Source organism: Anolis sagrei, chromosome 5 (genome assembly GCF_037176765.1).
Source record: "Anolis sagrei isolate rAnoSag1 chromosome 5, rAnoSag1.mat, whole genome shotgun sequence".
Classification (NCBI taxonomy): domain Eukaryota; kingdom Metazoa; phylum Chordata; class Lepidosauria; order Squamata; family Dactyloidae; genus Anolis; species Anolis sagrei.
Window position 1 is genome coordinate 151,763,911 of NC_090025.1, and position 25,564 is coordinate 151,789,474.

Genomic DNA, 25,564 nt, shown 5'->3' on the forward strand with positions numbered 1-25,564 from the left:
TTTTATATTCTTTAACCTGAGCATTTAGAAAGTCCAGTCACAATTACGTTACATTTTTTAGGGCACTTTCAGACAGCACAAAAATGTGTGTTTTAAAGGGAGAACAAAAAATTCCAAGATCTGAAGATATGTCCACATACAGACCTGTCAGTCCTGGGATTTCTTCCCCCACTGTCTTCACAAGTTTTCTCTGTATCAGAACAAGATGGAGGGCAGACAAGGGACATCCAGTGGAAGGTTTATGCACTGGACCGTGTATGCGCACATGCAACTATCTTAATATAAATACAAGCAGATTTGCATGTGTGCATATGAGGTTCAGCACATAACAGAGGGAATTTTTTTAAAAAAACTTCTGCCAAATTTCTCTCTTCCCCAATTGTTTATTCAAGTATGTTTGTTAATATAAAGTTTAAAATAAAGAGTTTCAGAGATTTCTAATTGCTCTCCACCGTGCTTCCTTTAAATTAGCTGGATGTTTGTTTCTCAGCCCAATCAGCTGGTCAGCCATTTTGGGCTTTTAAAAAGCAGACGTGTGCTGGAACAGTGTCCAAAAGGGAGGAGGGAAGAAAATCATGTGTTTTTCACAAGTTCAGGGATATATAGTGAATTGACATTTTCTGGCCGAAATCGGGATAAAAGGGGACCTTTTTATCCCGTATTTTTCATTTGTCACAGAGAATCAGTTCAAATTTAGCACTAGTATTATGTAGCCACCCCCCTTTTAACTCTCATGTTTTAGTTGCTGTGTAAATGGGCCCTAAATTTTCAGGCTGTGGGCATTTACACAAGAATCACCTCCCTGTTTCCTTTCATTTTAAAAAAGGCCATACACAGAGATTTTTGAGAGATGAGGTGAAATTAATTGTGTAATTGATCAATTGAGTTACACGAGAACAATAAAAAATAAGTAATTGGACAGCACATCTTGTAATCTGTGCCTAGCTAGAATCTATCATGAAACATAAAGCCTATCCCTAAGTTTTTTGAAACAGCATTATTTTATGCCCTGGGGATTATGGACACAATATAAAAGCAGATTATGTAATGAAGGCAGTTGAAGTCAATAGTATAGTAATGTAAGGTACAGTTTAGATAGGCAATTATTTTTTGTCTAGTTTTGTCTGTGAAAATATATTTCTTATCAATAGAATAGCTGCAGTTATCATAATAAGCAAAGTTATTTTCAGTACCTTTCTAGGATAACTATGGCATTATCATGTGTTAATGTAAGATAACACTTTATCATTATCGTTGTCAGTCATGAGGATAGACAAGCCTATCTGAATGCAACATCCAACATTATTTTGTATTGGCTTGGGGGAAAATCAGATTCTCCATGCTTCATGATTAAGGGATAGAGTTTTCTTCTAATCATATCTAAGTTAATGCTTGGAATGAAAGATTGTATTGTAGAAGACAGTATAGAAGTGAAGAACATAAAGGAAAAAGAAACATTTTATACTACAATTTTCATGAAATAATAAGTCTCTGTATGAGTATTTGTAATATCTGACACAAAGATTAGTATATGAGGATTCAAATGTGTAAACAGGTTATCCAATAACATTTTGTCACGCTGGCATTATTTTAAAGGTCTGGGTGTGTAAGGAAGATTTGCAATATTTCTTATTCTTGATGAGACACCCTACTGAGAAATTAACAGCTCCTACAAGATTTCTTACTTTCTAGGTGAGTGGGGAAAGACCAATCCTTTTATTTTCATGAAGGTAAATTAATCCACTTTCAGTTTCATAATTTAATCTTCCATCATTTCTCCGGGTTGTATGGGAGCATTTGAAGTGCTAGGATCTGTTCCCACCAGGAAAGCTAAATGGGGAGTGATTAAGAAACCAAGACCGAGTTCACCATGCTTATGCAATGAGTCTAGTGATCATCCTTGAGTCTCCACAAAAATCATGAAGGACTTTATAGCATAATGCCATGTGCTTCCTGCTACCAGTCTGCCTCCCTGTCCCTCCCCTCCCCTGCTCCATGATCTTCCAATCCTAACTATTAACAGGTAAAACTAATCAATACCTCCCTATTCTGCAATGTTCCCATCTCTTTCTATTTCTGTGCCCACATGATGGCAGAAAAGTAGAAGGTGGAATTCTCCTCGTTTCTCCTCTCTTGTTCTATCACTATATCAAAGCCAGCTTTTATTTTATATTTTATAGTTATATTTGCCATTTTTGTTTTAAAATGTCAGAATTGCACAACTATAATAAAAATATATTAAGGAATACTAGTAGTAAGACAACATTATGGGGATGTGCAGAAATATTATCTTTGGATTACAAACTGAGAAATTGGCACAACTGTCATCATGAGAAGAGCTGTGATACTGAGGATGATCAATACCTTATGTGACCATTATCAAAAATGACACAGCTAATAGAACAGCAGGTTTGTGTGATGAAGTCCTATCTTTAAGAAGATTTGTACTATTATTTTTTTCTATTCTGTTAATAGTGTTAAGTAGCAACACACACAAAATCATGTGCTCATACTATCTAATAGGACTTTTGCCCCAAAATAAATGTATGTAGCTATTCAGGAAACAGTCAATTCTATTTCAGCATGCATTATATAAAATGAAAGGGATCTAATTTTTAGTACTCTTGAGGTGAAAAAGAAAAGAAAAAACCCACTTTGGGTCATGTTAAAGGCAGTGTGCTCAAATACAAAGTTTTATAGAAGCCCTCCTTTGGGCTGTATTTGAGCCCTGCCTTCAAATTCATATTTCATTTGCCTCTAAGACAGCTGGTTAAAGAGAATGTAGAATAGAGTTTTGTTGAAAAGTGCAGTTACTACAACCTCATCCACTAGTAATTCAAAAAGACTACAGTGCGTTTGAAAGAACTCAGTCCCCTAGCCTCTAAGAGAAGTACTCTTACTCTTATCATTGATTGAACTTTAGCTAACCTTGAAGAAAGGCTCACAAAGAGAGATTATGCTCACTTTATCCTATCCTTCAGTTGACATCTCCCCTGACAATTCAATCACAGAGAGGTAGAAGATGACAGTACAGCATTTCCGATCACCCTTGTAAATAAGAACACTCACATTCTCATTCTTCCTTTATATTGTGAACTATAAATTTAAAATAAATGCACCGTCTGAAAAGCAATAAGACATTGGGAACAACCCAGTATAAATTAACTACTTTGCTTTTCTGGGTACTTTCTGGTGGTTTCTGATTTAAGATATCCCTCAGGTGAACCTATCATGGCGTTTCCTGTGGCTGAGTGTGTGAGTCACCCAAGGCCACCTAGTGAAGAATTGAACCCTAGTCTACAGAGTCATAATCTAATGTTCAAAACACTACACCACTCTGGCTGTCAAATTAGCCACTAGTGAGGTCCAATGACTTTAATGGAAGAGTTACACACCTGGTTACTATTGTAACCATAAAGTAAGATAAATATCTATCACAGTTAATGGGGCATTCATTTGAGATATGTAGAGAATTGTACTCCATTGATACCAGTGACATTTGTCTACTTTCCAGCATACAACACGTTTATTTCCTATTAAAATAAATATTTTTGTGGGCATATTCAAGGATTTCTTTCCTTTCAAAATAAAATATTTTTGTGGGCATATTCAACAAAAAATCCTTTAACTATGGACAATTCATAGTAGGTTGAGAGTTTCCCCATAGAGCTGCTCACTATCACCACCATAAAATGCACCCCAGTCCCATCTGTCATCTCCACATGCTAAGTACTGTAGTTATTTTTAATTTTAGTGAAGATTTTGACATTAGAGAAAAGTAACGACAAAGCCTCCCAAAGGAACTGTCAAACTTCCATCCATCTTGTAGGACATTGTAGGTAAAATGAGTGCAGGGAATGCCTATATACTGTGAGAATACAGCAGTAGTTTACCAACATGTAAGGAATACTCTCCATGATAACAACCAACCTTTAGAAGGACAAGCAGAGTTAGGAATCCTACAAATAGTGATCTGCAAGTCACAGAATACTCCACCATTGTCAATGGGCTAACGGGAGCTGCAGTTCAGCAACAGCTAGAGGACTGCATGGTTCTTACCTATGATCCAAATTTATTTTATTGTGGCAGCCTAAGGAAACTCATGAAAGAGGTTTTATGACAATTCTCTTGATTGACTGAGTTTATTCAAACCGAATTCAGCCCAGGAAAGGGAATGACATGTGTCTTGCCCCCTTGACATCCCCATCCCTCTGTTGGCCTAGCACAGTCCCGATGCTAAATAGTGTCCACTACCATTTTTGTGTATGGTGGGAACAGTTAAGGTAAGATTGAGAGTGGCAAGATAAGGGTGGCGGGTGAGTGATGCCAAACTAGTTTCAGCACTGCTTGTCCATGCAGCTGCCAGACTGTTTCTAGGGTGTGGAGCAGGCATGGGCAAACTTCAGCTCTCCAGCTGTTTTGGACTTCAACTCCTACAGTTCCTAACAGCCAGTAGTCTTTTAGGAATTGTGGGAGTTAAAGTTCAAAACACCTGGAGGGCCGAAGTTTGCTCATGATTGGTGTGGAGTGTAGCCTTCATATAGCTGCTCAGCTGACTCAGAGATGGACAGTGTAGCCTCCAGTGATTATCTAAAATAGCCTTCTCTGGATCAACATTGACATATCTGTCCTGTTAAGATGCACCCTGTGTCTATAAAAGTTTATGCTACAGACTTCTTTCTCTCAGTTGACTCTCAAAGGTGCTACAAGATCCTTTTGTGTAGTCCTGTGTTTAATTTCTATAAATCAACAGCATGATTATCCATATTATCAAAATAATTCTGTTCAATTGTGTATGAATAAATCTTCATACACAAAAGATAACTGAATATTAAGGCACACTGCATTAATGTTTCTTATAAAGGCAAATTTTTAACTGCTATCACACCCAGATCTAGCATTTACATACTGTCCCATTTATCTTGCAAGTTGTTAAAATGCACTTAAGATTCAATTACGTTTCTGTGTTCAGTTGTATTATCAAACACAATTTTCAAAGCTTGAATCAATCCTTTTCCATTCAGGCTTCTGATTCAGCATTAATATTAATTGATTGCCTCTAGTTTTCAGAACCTCAAGCATAAATGATGAATTTTTTATTGTATCCCAAGTCATTAATCTATCTTTCATTTGCAATAACCAGCATCATGTGTAATCAAAAGACCAAAACTAGCATCTGAAATATTAATGTTCTGGCCCCTTTCACTGAAGTTATGGGATAAATTCCCTTTTTTGCTGATTATAGCAGAATGTTTTCAGGGCACCTTTCAATGGCCATGCTATCCCTTATGTCTTCACAATACTCTAAAATATTTCTCTCTAGGCATCTTTACTACTTCGATGTTATTCTATTCACAAGAGACAGTAGAAAACAGTGTGTTGGAAAAAAGAGTTATATGTGAAATTATTGTCATTCTGTGTTTTCATTTCTTTTTCTTTTTGTTTTGGAGACCCTAAAGCATTTTTTTCATGGGGTTTCCTGAGAGTATATGACTTGCCCAAGTTCACCTAGTAATTTTTCATGACTGAGTGGGCAATCAAACCCTGGTCTTCATAGTTATAATCCAGTGCTCAAACCATTATATTAAACTGGCTCCCAAGTTAATTTACAGCACCACATTGAGGACTTGGGACTGCTATGAAGAGGTGATACGTTTCTCCATTTCTTACTAACCCAGTGGCGTAGTAGGCTAACCCACTGAGCTGCTGAACTTACTGACCAAAAGGTTGGTGGTTCAGATCCAAGGAGTGGGATGAGTTCTTGCTGGTAGCCCCAGTTTCTGCCAATCTAGCAGTTCAAAAACTTGCAAATGTGAGTAGATCAGTAGGTACTGCTTTGGTGGAAAAGTAATTGCATTCTATGCAGTCATGCCAGCTACATGACCTTGGAGGTGTCTACGGACAATGCTGGCTCTTTGGCTTAGAAATGGAGATGAGTACCACCCCCCCAGAGTCAGACACAATTAGACTTAATTTCAGGAGAAAACATTTACCTTTATTTTAATTTCACCACCAGGACTAAATCCATTTTAAAGCACGCTATCAGTTTGAGTTCATGATGACAATCTTCTTATTCTTTTATTTATTTGCTGGATTCAGAGTGATAATCAATATTTACTCATTCAGATCTTCAATTTCTGTCATTAATGAACGTTTTGTGACTACTGTACATTTGCTAGCATTTTAGTGAAATGATCAGGAACTAATGTGAGTTAAACTGAGATTTTTTAAAAGCAACAAAATTATATTCTCCCAAATACTGTTGATTACTTAATGTGGGAGCTTATTTTCCCTGGTGGGATTGCTGGGTGTTTAGGATCTCTTAGTAACTACAGAAAACAATCAGCTCTGCCTCATGGTGCATTAGTGGTATTTGAGGACAGAATTATGGATATCTGATTTAAATGGGTTATCTGAGTCCATACTGCCATATAACCCAGTTCAAAGTAAACAATGTGGGATTTTCTACAGCTGTGTGGAAGGGGCATCAGTTCCAGCACAAACCTATGGATAACTGCACAAAGATAGGACTCACCGATAGGTATGTGCAAGATAAGATTAAAGTTTATATGTGTGTTGCAGCTCAACTCTGATTTGTGTTTTACTATACTAGTAAAGGTTAAACTATATCAAGCCAACAGACAGCCTAATAATTACATCTTTGTTCCCATGTAGAAAACACAGGAATAAAGTGTGAGTAGAGTTATTCAGCAGAAATAACATCTGAGATTAATTGACCAGAGTCTACCAGAAAATGAGAATCATTGGGGTTTGCTCCCATCAGTAGTCAATATGGCTTAGGGTCATGTGCAGCCCCAAAGCTAATTTCAAATGCTCTTCTCAGGCAATCTCTCCAGTGATCTGGAGAAAACAGTGTTTCTTCCAGTATCCAATGAAAAAAAGGGGGGGTTGAAAGAAAGATGTGGCAGAAAGAGGGCCAATATAGCTCAGATTCATTTTTAGATCTGATTTTTACCATGTCTGGCTTTACCTTATCCTTGGCATAGGATGATATAAAACAGGCAATAATTCTTCGAGAGATTATCTTCTTGGAACTGGTCTTCATAACTAAAAGGAGTTCCTTCCTTTAACCTATAAATAAACCCCAATATTGGGAAATAGTAGCTAGTTTAAAAAGTAGCTAATAGGGGTGTTCATTTTTTGTCATTAGTCCTCTTTGGTGGTTTCTACATTATGGTTTTTGTTCCTGGGTTATAAATGTCATTTCCTAATTGGTTCTATCATAAAACATGGTGAAAGTTTATTAAACTGCAAAAACTTTGTATTTGCACAAGGGACATCATATTACAGCACATTTTTCTATCGAGGACACCACTTTAATGTTGTCATCCACCAATTTAACAAAGTTTTTGATACAAAAGCAAAGTTGCTGGTGTTGTCCACTACTTTAAAAGTAAAGACTACACAATGAAACAGGAAATAATACTTTCAAACTAGGAACATATTTCCTTTATTATTAATAAAACATTGTTTATAAAAACTGAAATTTCCCCAAACATCCATGGATAAATGAAACATTCTGAAATTTGGTGGGATAACAATGATAAATGTGTACTACCACTGTAGTGAGTTTCACCCAAATAGCTGAGAGAGAAAGGAGCCCCTGAAGTTTCCCCAAATATAGTAATTATGTGCAACTACTGTAATGAAATAGTAATGACATTTCATTACTTTTGTTATAGTAATGAATTTTTCACTAACTATACTTTAGAAACACTTTAGAAATGAAACACCAGAACAAATGTTTTATAATGATTTTTGAACCATTTTTAATGGATCGCAAATCCCTAGTAGCTAGCTAGTTGTGTATATTTCTGTATAGCAGAACAATTTATATAAGGATTCCATTTTCACATGATGGCCAGAATTCTATCAGTGATATATGCAATTATAACTTACTACTATTGCAGTGTATCGACCACTATATAAACTGTGGAAAGAGGAAGTAATTATCTCTTTGTTCTACATCCTCTGCCCCAGGCACACTACGTACCCTTCTACAGATGCATTAAAATCTAAAAGGAAGTGTGTTAAAAGGGGGAGTGGCTAAACAATGTTTAGCCAAAGTGCAGGAGGAATAAGGAGGAATATGGTTAAGGGCTGGAAAACACGTGTTTAAAAGGTGTCCTTTAAACTCAATTCTTCTAGAGAAACACACACCTTTCCATGTCCATATATTCCACCAGTCATGGAAAAACATGCTTTCCTTCCCTTTGCTTTCCTCTTTGTGAACTCCTCTAGAGCACATGCATTTCTAAAAAGCTTGAAACAGCTGATCAGCTGTCAAAGAGACTCAAAGAAGCATTTGTGGAAAGCAAATACAACTCCCTCAAGTTCTGTCTTTTACTCTTTGTAATGTTAAACAGAGCTTGAATTAACAATTGTGGGAAGACAGAGATCCGAGGGAAGCTTTTTTTTTTTTTTAAATTACTCCATTATGCAATGGACCTTATATGTGCATATGTGCATTTCTGGAGTGAATTTTTTAAAGATTTCCACCAGATGTCCCCCAATTGCCCTCCATCTTAATCCACTTCAAAGAACAGCTTTGAGGACAGTGAGAGACTATGAGGTCCTGCAGCTTTAAAACCCACTTCTTTGTCTCACATTTTGGAGCTATCTGGAAGTGCTCTACATTAACCAGACACCACTCTATTCCCTCAGCCACAAGAAGGGTATGGCTGATTGCATTCTGGCTGTACTTATGAATATGAAGAAAAGTAATAAACTTATGCTGGGGACAGAGTCTATGCCTCCATCTCTGCATGGAGAGGTGTGCCTAAGAGCTGAAAAATATTCATAAAATTGTCAATTGAAGTTTTTCAAGTGTTAAGAAACCATGATGGAGAAGAATCACAGATTGCAATTTGAGACTTGTTCTGCACAAAATTAACATATGGTTGATTGGCATAGAAACCATTTTTTCTGCTCATAAAACAAACCTTTATGTGCAGGAATTAACATTTCTGTATTAAAACATGAAGAAAATGCTGTATTTGTGCAAAAAAACCATGTAATTTTTTTTGGGGGGGGGGAGGTGGTGAATTACAACTAGGCCTTTGAAAATGTAACTTTCAAGAACTTTCTCAGAGTGGTACAAAAATTGCTGAAAGGATTCAGAAGAAAGGATCAGCCTCTGAATCAATGGCTACCACAAATATGCTGGTAGAGATTTTTCTTTTTGGTCGTGGCCACTAATAGACTTCTGTAATATTTAAATCTAAAGGTCAAGGTCTTGGCTGTGTTAACTAAAATCAGTTCTGTGCATTGTGCAGCCACCACAGAGCTGACTCCCACCTCCTAATTCAAGATGAACATTCAGTGTAAATGTGTCCTGTTTCTCTAAAAGTCCTAGTCAAATACTCAAACTGCTACACCATGATGGCTCTATTGCGGAACTCCAATGGAACCACTAAGCCTAACAGATTGGTTCTCATATGAAGACCTTAATTGTAAATTAGGAGCAGTAAGGAAAGATTTTTACTCATAACTGAAGAAGAGGTTATTCTCTTCCTCTCCTGTATTCTAACCCAACAAGAGGTCTCAAGTGAAAAGGATCCAACTCTCTAGTATATGAAAAAGAGAGGCAGAGAAGGAAAATGATAACAACACAGAAAAAAAAAGGTTTTAAATCATTACTAGGTAGTAGGTACTTAAAATTTAAGGTAGTGGTAGCCTTTTGAGCATTTGAACAAGAAACTAAATCAGTCATAAAATGTATTTTTAATATGATATTGCAAGCTATAGATGGAAAATAATGGGCATTTCACAAGCAGGAATGAGATTCTATGGTGTGGATCCAATAAAAGTTATCAACCTCAGTCTAGTGATCCTAAAGAGCTATAACCATAATATAAACATTTAATTATTATATTCACTTTTTTCAGTTTAAATAAATTCCCTTCTGTTAGATTTAAGTTTTTATCTTTATATTTTTAAACAAAGGAATATGCTTTATGTTTTACAGTTTATGAATGACTTCTACTGTGAAAATGTATATCAGCAAACTCAAATGTTCCTAATAATTTCAAAAAGTAGGGCACAACAAAGTACAGGATGTCATTACTCTTCTGTCTTCTAAACACATTTATGGGTAATATAAAATATTTTGAAATGATAGTTGTGGAAACACCTGGTACAATACGATGTGATTCCAATATACTTGCTAAGATTTGTAGCAAACGAGAGGTACATATGTGTAAGAGTTTAATTTTCTACAGAATTATATGAAAGCATGTCAGGAAATAAATAATTTACAGATTTATCCATCTCCAGTTCTACCACTGTAGAACTGGAGATGGATAAATCTGTAAATTATTTGTTGTTGATTTTTTATTCATTTATACATATCTTTTCCCCAATAGGGTAGCTTTACAAATTATTAAAACCAATCTATCTATCTATCTAAAGATAAAAGTATGTATGCATGTATGGGTGGATGTTTATAACAAAGAGCTCCTACACAGCTTGATGGATCTGGACTAAATATGCCACACATGCCCTTCATTATCCAACTTAAAGTAATTTTAACTGTTGAGGAGGGAGCCCCCAAAATTAAAAATGGCAGTATATAGATAGAAAGAATTAGCTACTTGCCTATGCAGTTCTCAGATGCATCCACAAGAGGGAAGCATATAGATAGAAAGGATTAGCTACTGATAGCCAAAATGACCACAGCAGAAGGCCTACAGCACAATTCTAAAGGCCACATTTGGAACATCCACCTCATAAGGAAGGAAGAAATTGAATTAAGATTTATATTTTGGAAGGGATCTGTGCACGCACGCTTTGCTCTGAGACTGAGAGACTGTGACTTCCAAAAAAAAAAAAAAAAAAGCCCTGATGCCCAGGGTGGGCAGGGCGGGGGGAGCTGGGTGAAAAGTTATCAGGGAAGGGTGGAAAAGAAAAAGAAGGGGGAAATGACCAACAAAGGGGAAAGAAAGACAAAAAATGGAAGAGAAAAAAGCAGGGCAAAGCAAGGAAAGAAGAAAGAAGGAAGGAAGGAAGGAAGGAAGGAAGGAAGGAAGGAAGGAAGGGGAAAGAAATGCAAAAGAGAGAGTGGTACAAGGTGTATGAAGGAAAGGGAAGAAGAAAATAAAGACTCATAGAGAAAATGCAAACATGGGCAATGCCCATACATATTCAAATCAGAGAGCAAACAGAACTACAAGCAATGTAGTTTTCTTCAGACTGATGTACTGGGATCTAAACTAGCTAACCCAATTAACATTTTAACAGCTGCAATCTTCGCTCAAATGATTTTCACTTCATTATTTTTAACAGAAACAATAGGGAAACAAAGTTATTTGACGGTCTGGTAAGAGCTTCAAAGTCCATTTGGATGCAGTCAGGGTAATTCTGGCATGATTTTTAGACAGAATGTTCTTGCAAAACATGCTGGGGGAAAAGCAAAAACTTTTTAGAGGCTTCAGGATTCGTTTTGCAGCTTGCAGACTACTTGTGACCAGAGGCCACACCTTTCCACTTCTGGACCATATGGATTTTCTTATTCCTTCCAGCACTTTGATATTAAGATTCTGAGGTCCAAATTTAATTCTTCATCCCCATGTTGCTATTTGCATTAGAAAGGACAAGGTCTCCTATTGACATCAGAGGGAATGGGGTAATGCTATTTCCTGCAGAGAAAAAATTGTACATGAAAATTTTGCACAGATTAAGCCCTGAATTACAAATAGGCTTTGAAATTGCAAGATTTTTGAAGACGTGTTGCTTCCTTTGAGAAGAAATCTAGTAAAAATAATTAAAACAGGAGGACATTGACAACAATGACATTTTGGAATGGACTGAACTACAATTTTGGACAATGTAATTTTAATAAGTGTTTTTAAAGTTTGATATTTTTAATGATTATTTTAATATATTTATTTTTTTATGAATGTATGTTAACATGGCATTGAATCATTACCTATGTAAGTAAGCTGCCTTGAGTCCCCTATGAGGTTAAGAAAGGTGGGGTATTAATAGGATAAATAAATACACAACATGCACAACAAAAGAAAACACATTATCCCTTATTATAACTATGACATCACACACCTGTGGTTTAATTATTGCTCCAGGAAAGGTGTTCATTACACATAGTTTATTACCTGTTACAAATTTTCAAACACTACAAATGCACACCAGATAGCTGAACTTTAGGAACATCTTCCTAACTGTGAGAGCTGTTCAGCAGTGGAACTCTCTGCCCCATTGTGTGGTGGAGCCTCCTTCTTTGGAGGCTTTTAAACAAAGTCTGGATAACTATCGGTTGGGGGTGCTTGGAATGCGATTTTCCTGCTTCTTGGCAGGGGGTTGGACTAGATGGCCCATCAGATATCTTCCAACTCTATGATTCTATGATTCTATGTTGCATTACATTGCATTGCATTGCATTGCATTTTTTTAAAAAAATGACAAACAATCATGCATATCAGGGAAATAATTTATGCACTCTTCCTAATGTGTTGTGGTCAATGGTAAGGAATGTCAGCACTTTATAGAAGACCATATAGTTTCTAATGTAGGTAAAATAAAACTATTTTCCTTTATTTCAATATGGCACTAATTTGACACAAACATCTCTATTATGTCTTTCACAGAACTTAAGATTCTGGATATAAAATCCGTATTTGTGGAGATTTTTTGGATGATGACATACATGATAGCAAAGGTGATTAGGGAAGGCTGAAAGGCACAAATTATATTTCCTTTGCAAATAATTGTAACCAGCAGGTGGAATTTTCAATAGAGACCTGGAAGAAGAATCACAGTAGCAAATCCCTGAAAAGCTCAAACAGAAGGGCAGGAATAGGTAGCCATGTTTTTCTCCCCCATTTCCGTTTCTCCTCCTATTTCATAGAATCATAGAATCATAGAATCATAGAGTTGGAAGAGACCTCATGGGCCATCCAGTCCAACCCCCTGCCAAGAAGCAGGAATATTGCATTCAAATCACCCCTGACAAATGGCCATCCAGCCTCTGCTTAAAAGCTTCCAAAGAAGGAGCCTCCACCACACTCCGGGGCAGAGAGTTCCACTGCTGAACGGCTCTCACAGTCAGGAAGTTCTTCCTAATGTTCAGATGGAATCTCCTCTCTTGTAGTTTGAAGCCATTGTTCCGCGTCCTAGTCTCCAAGGAAGCAGAAAACAAGCTTGCTCCCTCCTCCCTGTGGCTTCCTCTCACATATTTATACATGGCTATCATATCTCCTCTCAGCCTTCTCTTCTTCAGGCTAAACATGCCCAGTTCCCTAAGCCGCTCCTCATAGGGCTTGTTCTCCAGACCCTTGATCATTTTAGTCGCCCTCCTCTGGACACTTTCCAGCTTGTCAACATCTCTCTTGAATTGTGGTGCCCAGAATTGGACACAATATTCCAGATGTGGTCTAACCAAAGCAGAATAGAGGGGCAGCATTACTTCCTTAGATCTAGACACTATGCTTCTATTGATGCAGGCCAAAATCCCATTGGCTTTTTTTGCCGCCACATCACATTGTTGGCTCATGTTTAACTTGTTGTCCACGAGGACTCCAAGATCTTTTTCACACGTACTGCTCTCGAGCCAGGCGTCCCCCATTCTGTATCTTTGCATTTCATTTTTTCTGCCAAAGTGGAGTATCTTGCATTTGTCACTGTTGAACTTCATTTTGTTAGTTTTGGCCCATCTCTCTAATCTGTCAAGATCGTTTTGAATTCTGCTCCTGTCCTCTGGAGTATTGGCTATCCCTCCCAATTTGGTGTCGTCTGCAAACTTGATGATCATGCCTTCTAGCCCTTCATCTAAGTCATTAATAAAGATGTTGAACAGGACCGGGCCCAGGACGGAACCCTGCGGCACTCCGCTTGTCACTTCTTTCCAAGATGAAGAGGAAGCATTAGTGAGCACTCTCTGTGTTCGTCCACTTAACCAATTACAGATCCACCTCACCGTAGTTTTGCCTAGCCCACATTGGACTAGTTTCCTTGCCAGAAGGTCATGGGGGACCTTGTCGAAGGCCTTACTGAAATCCAGGTACGCTACATCCACGGCATTCCCCGCATCTACCCAGCTTGTAGCTCTATCGAAGAAAGAGATCAGATTAGTCTGGCATGACTTGTTTTTGATAAATCCATGTTGACTATTAGCGATGACTGCATTTGTTTCTAAATGTTTGCAGACCGCTTCCTTAACAATCTTTTCCAGAATCTTGCCCGGTATCGACGTGAGGCTGACCGGACGGTAGTTGTTTGGGTCATCCTTTTTTCCCTTCTTGAAGATTGGGACCACATTGGCCCTCCTCCAATCTGCTGGAACTTCTCCCGTTCTCCAAGAACTCTCAAAGATGGTTGCCAGTGGTTCCGAAATGACTTCCGCTAGTTCCTTCAATACTCTGGGGTGTAGTTGATCTGGCCCTGGGGACTTGAACTCATTAAGAGCGGCCAGGTATTCCTGGACGACTTCTTTCCCAATTTGGGGTTGGATGTCCTCCAATCCCTCATCCACTCCATCTTGCTGAGGTTGAAGACTCTCTTTTTGTGAGAAGACCGAGGCAAAGAAGGCATTAAGTAGTTCTGCCTTTTCCCTATCGCCTGTCAGCATTGCCCCATCTTCTCCGCGAAGAGGTCCTATCGCCTCCTTGTTTTTCCTTTTTCTACTGACATAAGAATAGAAGCCCTTTTTATTGTTTTTAATGTCCCTGGCAAGCCTGAGCTCATTTTGTGCTTTAGCCTTGCGGACCTTTTCCCTACAGGTGTTGGCTAATTGTTTGAATTCTTCTTTGGTGATTTCTCCCTTTTTCCACTTCTTGTGCATGTCTCTTTTGTGTCTTAGCACAGTTAGAAGTTCTTTGGACATCCATTCTGGCTTCTTTGCACTTGTCCTATTTTTTCTCTTTGTTGGCACGGTTTGCAATTGCGCCTTGAGTATTTCACTCTTGAGAAATTCCCATCCATCCGTAGCTCCCTTGTCTTTTAGTATCTGTGTCCACGGAATGCTGCTCAGCGTTTCCTTCATTTTTTGGAAATCAGCTCTCCTAAAGTCCAAAATGCGGGTTTGACTTGTCTTAGTTTCGGCCTTCCTTTGTACCTCAAATTGCAGGAGCACATGGTCACTTGCCCCTAAGGATCCTACCACTTCGACCGCATCGATCAGGTCCTCCGCATTTGTTAGGATGAGATCAAGAGTAGCAAATCCCCTTGTTGCCTCTTCTACCTTCTGGACCATGAAATTGTCTGCAAGGCAAGCGAGGAATTTGTTGGACCTTGTACTCTTGGCCGAGTTTGTTTTCCAGCAAATATCGGGATAGTTGAAATCGCCCATGACTACTACATCTCTTTTCTGTGCCTGTTTGGTCAACTGTTGGCAGAAGACTTCATCACGATCTTCCTCCTGGCTTGGGGGTCTGTAGTAGACGCCTACAACAACATCTTTTTGAGTCCCAGTTCCCTTGATTCTTATCCAGATGATTTCAAGCTGGTTTCCCAGATTGCTGTCTTGAATTTCTTGTGCAGCATAAGAGTTTTTGACATATAAGGCTACTCCGCCTCCTCTCCCCTTTGTTCGGTTTCTGTGAAAGAGGTTATACCCCTCGATATCTACATTCCAGCGATAGGAGTCATCCCACCAGGTTTCAGTGATGGCTATGATATCATATTTGTGGTGTTGTGCTAGAAGTTGGAGTTCGTCTTGTTTATTTCCCATGCTCTGTGCATTAGTGTAAAGACATGTGAGCCCCTGGGATCTTCCCTTGAGCTGTTTAATTGGTATTATTGTGCTTTTGGTACGTGGTCCTTGTTGTGTTTGTGCAGCCCTCCGTTTAGCCTTCTGGCGATTCCCAGACATTATGGGTAAAGTAGTGTTCGCAAGGCTGTTGTCCCCCTCCCCCGGTGGACCTAGTTTAAAGTGCGTCTAATGAGGTTTGCGAGTCTGTGAGCAAAAAAGTGTTTTCCTACTTGTGTGAGATGCACCCCATCCCTTGCCAGTAGGCCATCCTCCTGGAATAGCAGGCCATGGTCGAGGAAGCCAAAGCGTTCCTCCTGACACCATTTTCTAAGCCAGTCATTGACCTGTACTATTTTTCTGGCTCTTGTGGGTCCGTGTCTTACAACAGGGAGGAGGGATGAAAAGACCACCTGTACATTACATTCTTTTAGCATTGCTCCTAGAGCTCGAAAATCATTTGTGATCTTTTGAAATGTATGCCTTGCAGTATCATTGGTTCCTACATGAATCAACATGAGGGGAGGACAGTGATAGGGCTTGAGGAGCCTGGTGAGCCTCTGAGTGATATGGTGTATTTTTGCCCCCGGTAGGCAGCATATTTCTCGAGCCATCCCATCTGGTCTGGAAATGACAGCTTCCGTTCCTCTAAGGAGGGAGTCGCCTACTACCAAGACCTGTTTACTTTCAGGAATGACAGCGCCCCTTTTGTGCAATGTAGTGTGTAGGTCTCCAGAAAAGTGATCCTGTTGGTGTGAATTGTGTAGGTGAAAAGTGTTGTCCTCCTCCTCGACATCCCCCGTGCATTTGTAGGAATGAAAGATAAATGTATCCTATATGTAAGTGCTCATTCCACAGTATAGGCCTCAAAGTGCTAATATCCTGTGTAACTGTTTATTTGTTGTATATATAAGATGGTGTAATCATTTTAGTTATACATTTAGATTTGCTTGCAGAATTAGTTATGATGGAACATAGAAAGATGGAATCATGGCAAAGGCTTGATTCACAAATTGAAAGTTTGGGTAGTAATTCAACTAATGTAACGTGGTATGACAGAATTGTTGTTTTAAGTAAAATGTTTATTTTTCATAAATTTTTGAGACTAGGCAGCATTTTAATATTGATGATCAGCAGTTTTTAGTCATTTGTATCATTTAACCGCAACCAGACACAGTGAAGACATCTGCCCTTGCGCTATGCTACTCTGCTGCTGAGTATGCATGCCCAGTGTGGAACACATCTCATCACACTAAAACAGTAGATGTGGCTCTTAATGAGACATGCCGCATTATCACAGGGTGTCTACGCCCCACACCACTGGAGAAATTACACTGCTTAGCCGGTATTGCACCACCTGACATCCGCCGGGAAGTAGCAGCCAATAGTGAAAGGACCAAGGCAGAGACATCTCCAGCCCATCCCCTGTTTGGGTATCAGCCAGCACGTCAACGACTTAAATCAAGACATAGTTTTCTTAGATCTACAGAGACACTCGCTGGAACACCCCAGCAAGCGAGAGTCCAAAAGTGGCAGGCCCAAACCCAGCACCTCAATTCATGGGTGATACCAGATGAGAGACTCCTCCCTGGGCACTCAGAAGACTGGGCGACTTGGAAGGCGCTGAACAGACTGCGCTCTGGCACCACGAGATGCAGAGCCAATCTTAAGAAATGGGGCTACAGGGTGGAATCCTCGGCATGCGAGTGTGGAGAAGAGCAAACCACTGACCACCTGCTGCAATGCACCCTGAGCCCTGCCACATGCACAATGGAGGACCTTCTTGCGGCAACACCAGGCACTCCAAGTGGCCAATTACTGGTCAAAAAACATTTAACCAAATACCAAATTTGCAAAATCTGTGGTTTTTTTTCCTTTTTCTTTTTAATCTCTGTGTTTGTTTTGCTCTGTTAGAATTGTAATTCAATGGTTGCTGATGACACAATAAATAAATAAAACCACAACCTATTCTGAAACTCTTTTGGAGTTGAATAGTGGTTTACACACGCACACATATCTATGCACACGCACACACACATATCTATGCAAGAAAATATTTGTGGTGGACAAAATCAGTTAATTTCAATGATTAAAACAATGTGGTTTAGTCACTGAGTGAAAGGTGAGCATTTAGTATGCTATGTTTGGATCTTCAATGACTCCTCTTAGAAGTGAAGTGGCTCTTGTCATCTTCCCATTGCTATATGTAGCCAACTGAGATTTCACACCTCCTTACTATCTCCAAGTGCTTGTTCAAATCAAATCAAAACATTTATTTCGGTCATTGACCAGCACAGGAAATAGTGTCATGTTTCCATACAAACCTGGCATGTTTGGTACATTAAAAATATAAATATAACTACTAAAAACACAATATGGGTGAGGGAGCAGAAGGGGAAACAGGGTAAAAACATACAATGCCCAGATCCATCCAAGTGCTTGTTGTTGATGGATGATGATGCTGTTAGGGAGGGTGGAGGTATCCATTCATACTAAAGCTAGGTATCTGGGAATGTAAGAAAACAATAATGTGCTTTCCTCTCCCCATACCTGAATTCAATCTACACATTTACCTTTCTGCCCATTTCATGGTTGTATGAATCTCCCTTGGTTAAATCATCTCTGGCAAGTCTCTTTGTTTGTTATTACTTTTTGTACTGGCACTTACTTGTTGCACTGGGATCATTACTCTGATTATTGCTGCTAAAAAGATAAAACTATCTAAAACTATCTGCAATAGTATACACCTACTGCTTCATTCACACATTGCACCGTTTGGACATGCAATGCACTAGAACAACAACATCATGCATGGTAAGTCGTACAACTTGCTTTTTTCTAAGATAGAAAAAGAAAACAGTATGACAGAACATGATTACTAACAAACTATATTTTTAGTAATGCCATTGAAGTAAAAACCCTAAGCAATCTTAGGCAGCTAGTCCAATGGCAGTGCAGTTGTTGAATGGCATGCGCTCATAAACTAACACATGTTTGGAAAAAAACTTTTTATTTTGCTATCACAGATTACTGGGGTTTGGACCAACTAGATACTAATTGCTGAATATTCAGTGGATTCCAGTCATTTTCATATACATAATTGTCAACATGCTTTTATACTGCTTACAGCTTGTTATTTAGTTTTCTTCATTATGAGCACTGCTTGACTACTTAAACAAGTTATTGGATTGTTCATATAGTAGCCTTTCAGCTACTGCAGTCAATTAAACCCTTTATTGTATCTGATTTGTCAGAGTCAGTGTCATTGTTAATCTCATAAATCCATAACAATTCAAGAGCTTTACATATGTTTACTCTCTTGCAAAAAAAGGATATCTAAGCCAGATCCCACAGAGAAAAACCACAGATGAATAATAGCTCTACTCTGCCCATGATAAATATGCTTAGGTGTTTTTCTACCAAGTAAAGTATTTATCCTCTTGAAAATACACACACATAGCACATCAACAATTTATTTCTAATATCAGGTTATACATGCTATATTTTACTTTGCTCTGTATTCCTTTACAAAAGAGCAACATGGATCCAACTTCTTCCAGTATTGTAACAATCAAAGCTTTAGTTTGTAATCACTAATTCAGCAGTAGATGATGATTCAAAACTACTCCAGAGCATTTTAAAAGTTTGATCTAATGCAAAATCCTCACTCTCGTCTCACAAGCACATAGTGGCTCAAACCATTTCATCCTGTTTTCCTTTCTTAAATGTTTAAAGTCTAGACAAAGAAGAAAGGGGAAAGTGCAGTAAATTATTGAACAGAGTTGCAGCTTTGTCACTATATTGTTAAATCTTCAGTGAAACATCCGTTAGGGTACAGATGCAAAGTAGAATTTTACCCAAGCAGACACACACAGAGACAGACACATGTGTGATTTTTTTCCTCTTTCTCATTTAAAATCAACCTTCTTTCTATTAAAAAAGACTACATCTTAAAATGCAAGATGCCCCTGGATTCTAAATACAGCTCCCTTCCCTATACAGTTTAGATATTTTTCACCTTCGGAGGGGAAAAGGAGATAAAGCAGACATTTCTCTTACCATGGGAGGAGAAAAAGCAATTCGTTCAGCTACATCCAACAGGCTTTGTGCATGCCGGCAGCGTGAGTAATATTTGGGCCTCACACAAAAGGAAAATAATTGGCTTTCAATGGAGAGATGTAAACATCCATCATAATGGCACTGGTACTGAACCTGAAAGCTACCTCAGCTGTTCTATGTACTCCGACTATAGGATGATGTCACAAACATCAACTCGGTGTACTCTCATTGGCTTCTGTTACCTGGAATTATATCTTAACCCTAAACTGTCAGCTACAAATTTGAATGTGGATTGCTGCTCATTTAGGGAAGGGGAAGAATTCTCAACAACGGAAAGCAGCAGGTGCATATTAATGAAAAGGGAGGGCAACAGGCACATGTGCGTGCACACAGAAGCTAACAAAAACACCCCACTAATTTGTTTACATTAAAAAATTAGAGCCTTGGGGAAATGCATTTTCATAATACGTTTACCAAATGATAGCAGTAATTAAAATAGTGTACTGAATGGATATTTTTAAAAGGTTAATGCATACAGCATCTGGAGGATCCAACTTTAATGCCTGCATATAGTCTCTAATTTTGCTACATGCTTTCTGAAAGATAAAGGCTCAAAATAAGGGGAGGAATTTGCTGATGCATGATGTAGTATTAAAGTAATTTTAAAGTTTAAAAACATCATGGACCCAAATAATTGGTATGTACTGAGCTCGGAATGTGAAGCAAAAAATGCAAACAGCTTGTAGTTAATGAATACTAGTGCAAAGCATATTGTAACAGGCATAGGGCATCTAAATATGTCACAACACTGACAACAGTGCCAACCAAAGCAAACTGCAAATGTTCATACCTTTTCAAGTTATTACAATAAATATTTCAAGGGAAGATGAAGATTATATGTTTAACAATTAAACATCCAATCTTCATCTTTCCTTAAAATGTCTATTGTAATAATTTGAAAAGTTATGAACAATACAATACTGTGCATCAAGAGTGATTCCCATTAAACTCACTGGGACTTGTTCTCCGAAGGCTGAATACAGTTTTGAAGAAGCAGTGGAGCACAGAATGAGATAGGGCTTCTAATGAAGCAATAAATGTATTAACTCATGTCAGTTAAGTTGTATGGTTGGGATGGACTTTCTCTTCTTTCCCCCTTGTGGAATCTGTTTGCTTATTCTTATTACATTAGCCTCCCATTGGTCAAAAAGGGAAAGAAGTTCCCTAAGACAGTAGGCTAGTTCAGCCTATCTTTGTGATCACATCTTCCCCAATGAACCTGCATGAGCTTTAAGATGTGCTGGGGAGGCCATCCTCTTGCTTCCACCTCCGTCACAAGTGTGGTTGGTGGGGATGAGGGAGAAGGCCTTCTTGGTGGTGGCCCCTCAGCTCTGGAACTCTCTCCCCAGGCTGATTAGATTAGTGCCCACCTTGTTCACTTTCCGGAAAGACCTAAAAACTTGGAAGTTCCAATGTGCCTTTGATTAATCTGTTCATTTTAGCCATAATTTAAAAATATGGCCCTTTTAGCCATAATTTAATATCTGACTCTTGCACTTTACTATTAGCCCTGCCCTTGCAGTTGTATTGTATGAACTGACTTGGCCCTTTTAGCCCTAACTTATCATCTGGCTCTTGCACTTTACTATTCAGCCTCGTCCTTATAGTTCTGTTGCATAAGCCCTTGCCTCCGACTTAAGTTCTGAACGTGTCCACTGTGCTCGGCAACTGGTTGTTGGTTGATAGTTCATGTTTTATGATATTTTGCATATGTATTTTATTGTGTTATATTTTAACTGTTTGACTGGGTTTGGTCCCCATGTAAGCCACCCTGAGTCCCTTTGGGGAGATGGTGGTGGGATACAAAAATAGAGTTGTTGTTGTTATTGGACCTATATGGAGGAACAGAATAACTTTGATCCAACAGGTTCAAATAAACAGCTCCTGCCCACAACACACCTAGTTTCTGGTTTTTCACCCCTGCTGCAGCAGTCTATCTTTATAAAGTAGATTTGTCCAATATCTAGTAGTTGCTCATCTTTCTACCAGCAGAGGGACACCAAAATGCCACCCTAAACTCCTCTTTCCATCAGCAGTTGGGTTGGGAAGTATGCCATTTGTTAGTTACTAAACAACAACAAGAAGAAAAAACAAAAAGATAAATAAATAAATAAACAAACAAACAAACAAGTTATCTTTATTTCTTTTTCTTTTACAATAATACTGTTCTATTCAATATGGATTGAATGGTGCTTGTGCTGAATAAAATACAGAGTTGACAACCTCCCTTTCTTTTCTTTTTTTTCAGAAGAACTGCCCTTATTCTCTGGGTAGAATAGTCTTGAATTTTACAAAACTGAGGTTGGAAAATATTATAGGAGTTTGGGAATAAACTTGATAAACAACTCTGCCTTGTGGTCCTTTCACAAAGTTGTACAGACTTGGGAGATTAAATTCTGGGGACTTAATAAACAGCAGCTCTGTGTGGAGATTTAGACATGAGCCTATTAGTCAAAATGTACTTTAGGCCAAAGTGAAAACCTCTCCTCATTTATTTCAGCCTCAAAACATGGGAGTTCAGATGGAAATGTATATAGAAAAAAAGATTCATTGCCATGCAAAGTGACATAAAACTGAATTACAGATCAGAAAGATGAATTTAGACAATGGGGATGCCAACTTTGGTTTTTTTTATGATTAATGGAAAAAGTAAGGCCCAGTAATTGCTAAGGAGATATGAGTCATGAGTAAAAGAATTATTTATGAAGTAAAATCTGCTTAGGCATATCACATGTATAAATTATATTGCTCTGAAAATTTAATGCTATAAATAGCCAAGATCAAGCAGAGAGGCACTCGTGATAGAAATCTTACTGTGTGGTTTGGTTCACTCAGCAACAGCTTCTGGTTTCCATAATTTAAGGACCTTTAAGTGTTTATGCCTTGTGTGTTGGCAATACTTCTACATGCTTCCGTTTGTACCTGTAATAGCAAAGAGAGAGTCTAGCTGTGGGTGAAACAGGCAATACTTTTTATTAACTGCAACTTATGTGATTTTGTTTTGGCATATGGCAATGATCCAGCCATTGGCCGGTTATCTCTTTGGCTGTGAGGCCAATAGGTCTTATTCTGAGTCTGGATGCCATTAGCTTGCCTACAATCATATGGGCCTTTTGAAAGGATGTCATAAGGAAGCAGAAGGATTGTTTTCTGCTGCCCTGGAGACTAAGGACCTCATCACATGGAGTTCCAGAAGCCTGTGGTCAGTGGGGAAAACTATAGGGTAGCACCCAGCCTTGACCCCATAACATTGTGGGTCATGGGCTGCCATACCATGATGTTTCGGTGCTATCCCTGGCTTCTTTGTGTGCTGTCCCTGGTTTCTACAATAAGGAGATGGGCAGTTACCAGACTCCTCAAGGCTACCTCTTAGCATGATGCTGGAATACTGCTGGCATGGAGCACAACAGAGTCCTGCCAGAAGTAGCCCTGTGTCATTTGATGGGCTCTGGCAGACTCCGTCTCAGCAGTATGCCAGCAGTGCACTAAGATGGGGAAAACCACCCATCTGATGAAGTAGTAGGATTCATAGCAATCAGTTCAAATTACAGCAAAGGAGATTCCACCCGAACATTACAAAAAACTTCCTAACTGTTCAACAGTGGAATTTTCTGTGTCAGAATGTGGTGGAAGCTACTTATTTGGAGGCTTTTAAATAGAGGGTGGCTGGCCATCTCTTGCAGTTATTTAATTGTGCTTTTCCTAAAAGGCATGGCAGGAGGTCAGCCCATGTGTTTTCTTCAAACTCTATGATGCTATGGAAATTTCCCCTGGCCCAGCGAAGCATTTATTATTGCAACAAATCATTCCAACAACCCCTCTCTGGCCAGTTTAACTAACCAGGAAGGGCAAGAGTCCAGAGCGCAAGTGGTCATCCCCACAGCCCCAAGGACCCCCTCCATGTCATCAGGATGAACAAGGTGGAAAGAATCCCATAAGGTCAAACAGACAGGTTCCTCGGTTACCTCATCAGGCACTGTATTTAAACTGGAGTCCAGCTCAAGGTGTATCTGAGCAACTTTGTCTGCAAAATGGCACGCAAAATCACTGCACCAAGCTGCCGAGTCATCAGGAAGCTCCTCAACCTCGGGAGGTCGAAGAAGCTCCCCAACAACCCAGAACAACTCCAATGGTCTATTTGCTCAGACACTAAGCGAGCAGTCGAGAATGTTTTCCTAGCTGCTCGCAAAGCTGTGGACTAAGCCCCAATAGCGGCTTTAGCCAGTGTTTGGTCAAACACACCCTGAGATTTCCTCCAGATGCCCTCTAGACCCCTCCTCCAGCGCTTCATCACAGCCAGCTCCTTGGTGAACCAGAGAGTTGGTGTGGTTTTGCACAATGAGAGGGGACGTTCGGGAGCGATCATGTCAATTGCCCTAGACATCTTGCTAGGGCGTCGACAGGATCACCACTCTCCAGGACAGGAAGATCCCCAAGAGACCTCAGGAATCCTTCTGGAATCCTTCAGCCTCCTGGGGCGGACCATAATAATGGGTCCACCAACCCTGCGGAGGTTAAAGGGTATGGTTAAGCTTAAACTGATCAGATGATGGCAGACCATGACAATGGAAGAATGTTTTGCTCTTCCATTCTGACTGTCTCACCATCCACAAGAAAAACAGCGTCCAACGTGTGTCCCGCTTGATGCATGGGACCAGATATTACTTGAGTCAGCCCCATGGTCGTCATGGCAACCATGAAATCCTGAGCTGCCCCTGACAATGTGGTCTCAGCATCAGTTAAAGTCTCCCAAAACTTGGGAGGTTAAGGCCAAATTTGAGACCAAGGCCAAATTTGCTAGCTCAGACAGGGAAACCGCCGGGTCACCAGGCTGTCTCGGGTTCCCACTTTCAAGTAGACAAATTCAAACCTTGATGATTGCGGAATGGTGCATCTGATCAGGGCGATGGACTGCTGGAAGACAACCTCTACCCCACCTCCCTGCCCCCGGACCTAGCCTACTGATGCACACCGAAACCTGGTGGGCTCAGCTGGGTAAGGTTAACCCTCCCCCCAACTCATCCAGCCATGTCTCGGTGATGCATGCCAGATCCGCTGCCTCATCCAGAATCAAGTCCTGAATGACAGAGGTCTTACCATTGACAGATCTGGCAGTCAAGAGCAGAATTTTAAGTCCAGGAGGTCTGTCAAGGAGAATACCACACCTAACCTTCTCCAAGGTCACAAGTACTCTGCTGCACTTCTCCCTGGGTAGAGAGTGACCGCTCTTCCTCCTTCCCCACACCACCTCAATGGTGTCCGACCCATTTGGAACCCCACCCCCCTGATGGATAGACTGGCTGGAGCTATACTCTGGGGGGATTACTCAGCTCTTCAAGACTGGAGAGCCACCTAACACATTTATTTTATCAGAGGAGGAGGAGGAGATCTCCAAAGGGGATAGGGAGAAAGAAACATATGAAATGGAGAAGGGGCTAAAGAGAGGGAGGGTGTGTGGGCGGGATTGAAAATTTGATGAGGCAGGGATGGGCACTAGGGAGGGAGTCTCAAAACAGAACTCTCATGAAGTAGGGGTCAAAGTGGGTGGATTTTCTACCCTAATACTGGGGCTGTGACCTCAGCCCAGTGGCCAAAGGGCAGATTGCTGGATCTACATACACTTTTCTAAAAGTGATGCCCCAGTGTTTTACTTGAGGCCCAAGAGATAACAGTTCCTCCGCTAGCAGCCTGTCTTACAATGAGATGAGGAGACACATAGAGCGG

At 39.7% G+C, this 25,564-nt stretch overlaps 1 protein-coding gene across 8 annotated transcripts in view; it reads right to left on the reverse strand.

Annotated features, from left to right (window-relative positions):
• The window catches only part of MGAT4C (MGAT4 family member C), a 491,168-nt gene that overhangs the window by 187,276 nt on the left and 278,328 nt on the right, over positions 1-25,564 (reverse strand). For 2 of the 8 annotated variants that reach the window (XM_060777365.2, XM_060777363.2), the window contains exon 1: positions 19,781-20,036. The exons of the other annotated variants lie outside the window; for them this stretch is intronic. The gene's annotated coding sequence lies outside the window, so the exon portion shown is untranslated. Of the gene's footprint in view, positions 1-19,780; positions 20,037-25,564 lie in introns of those variants that run through there. 8 annotated transcript variants of the gene reach the window in all.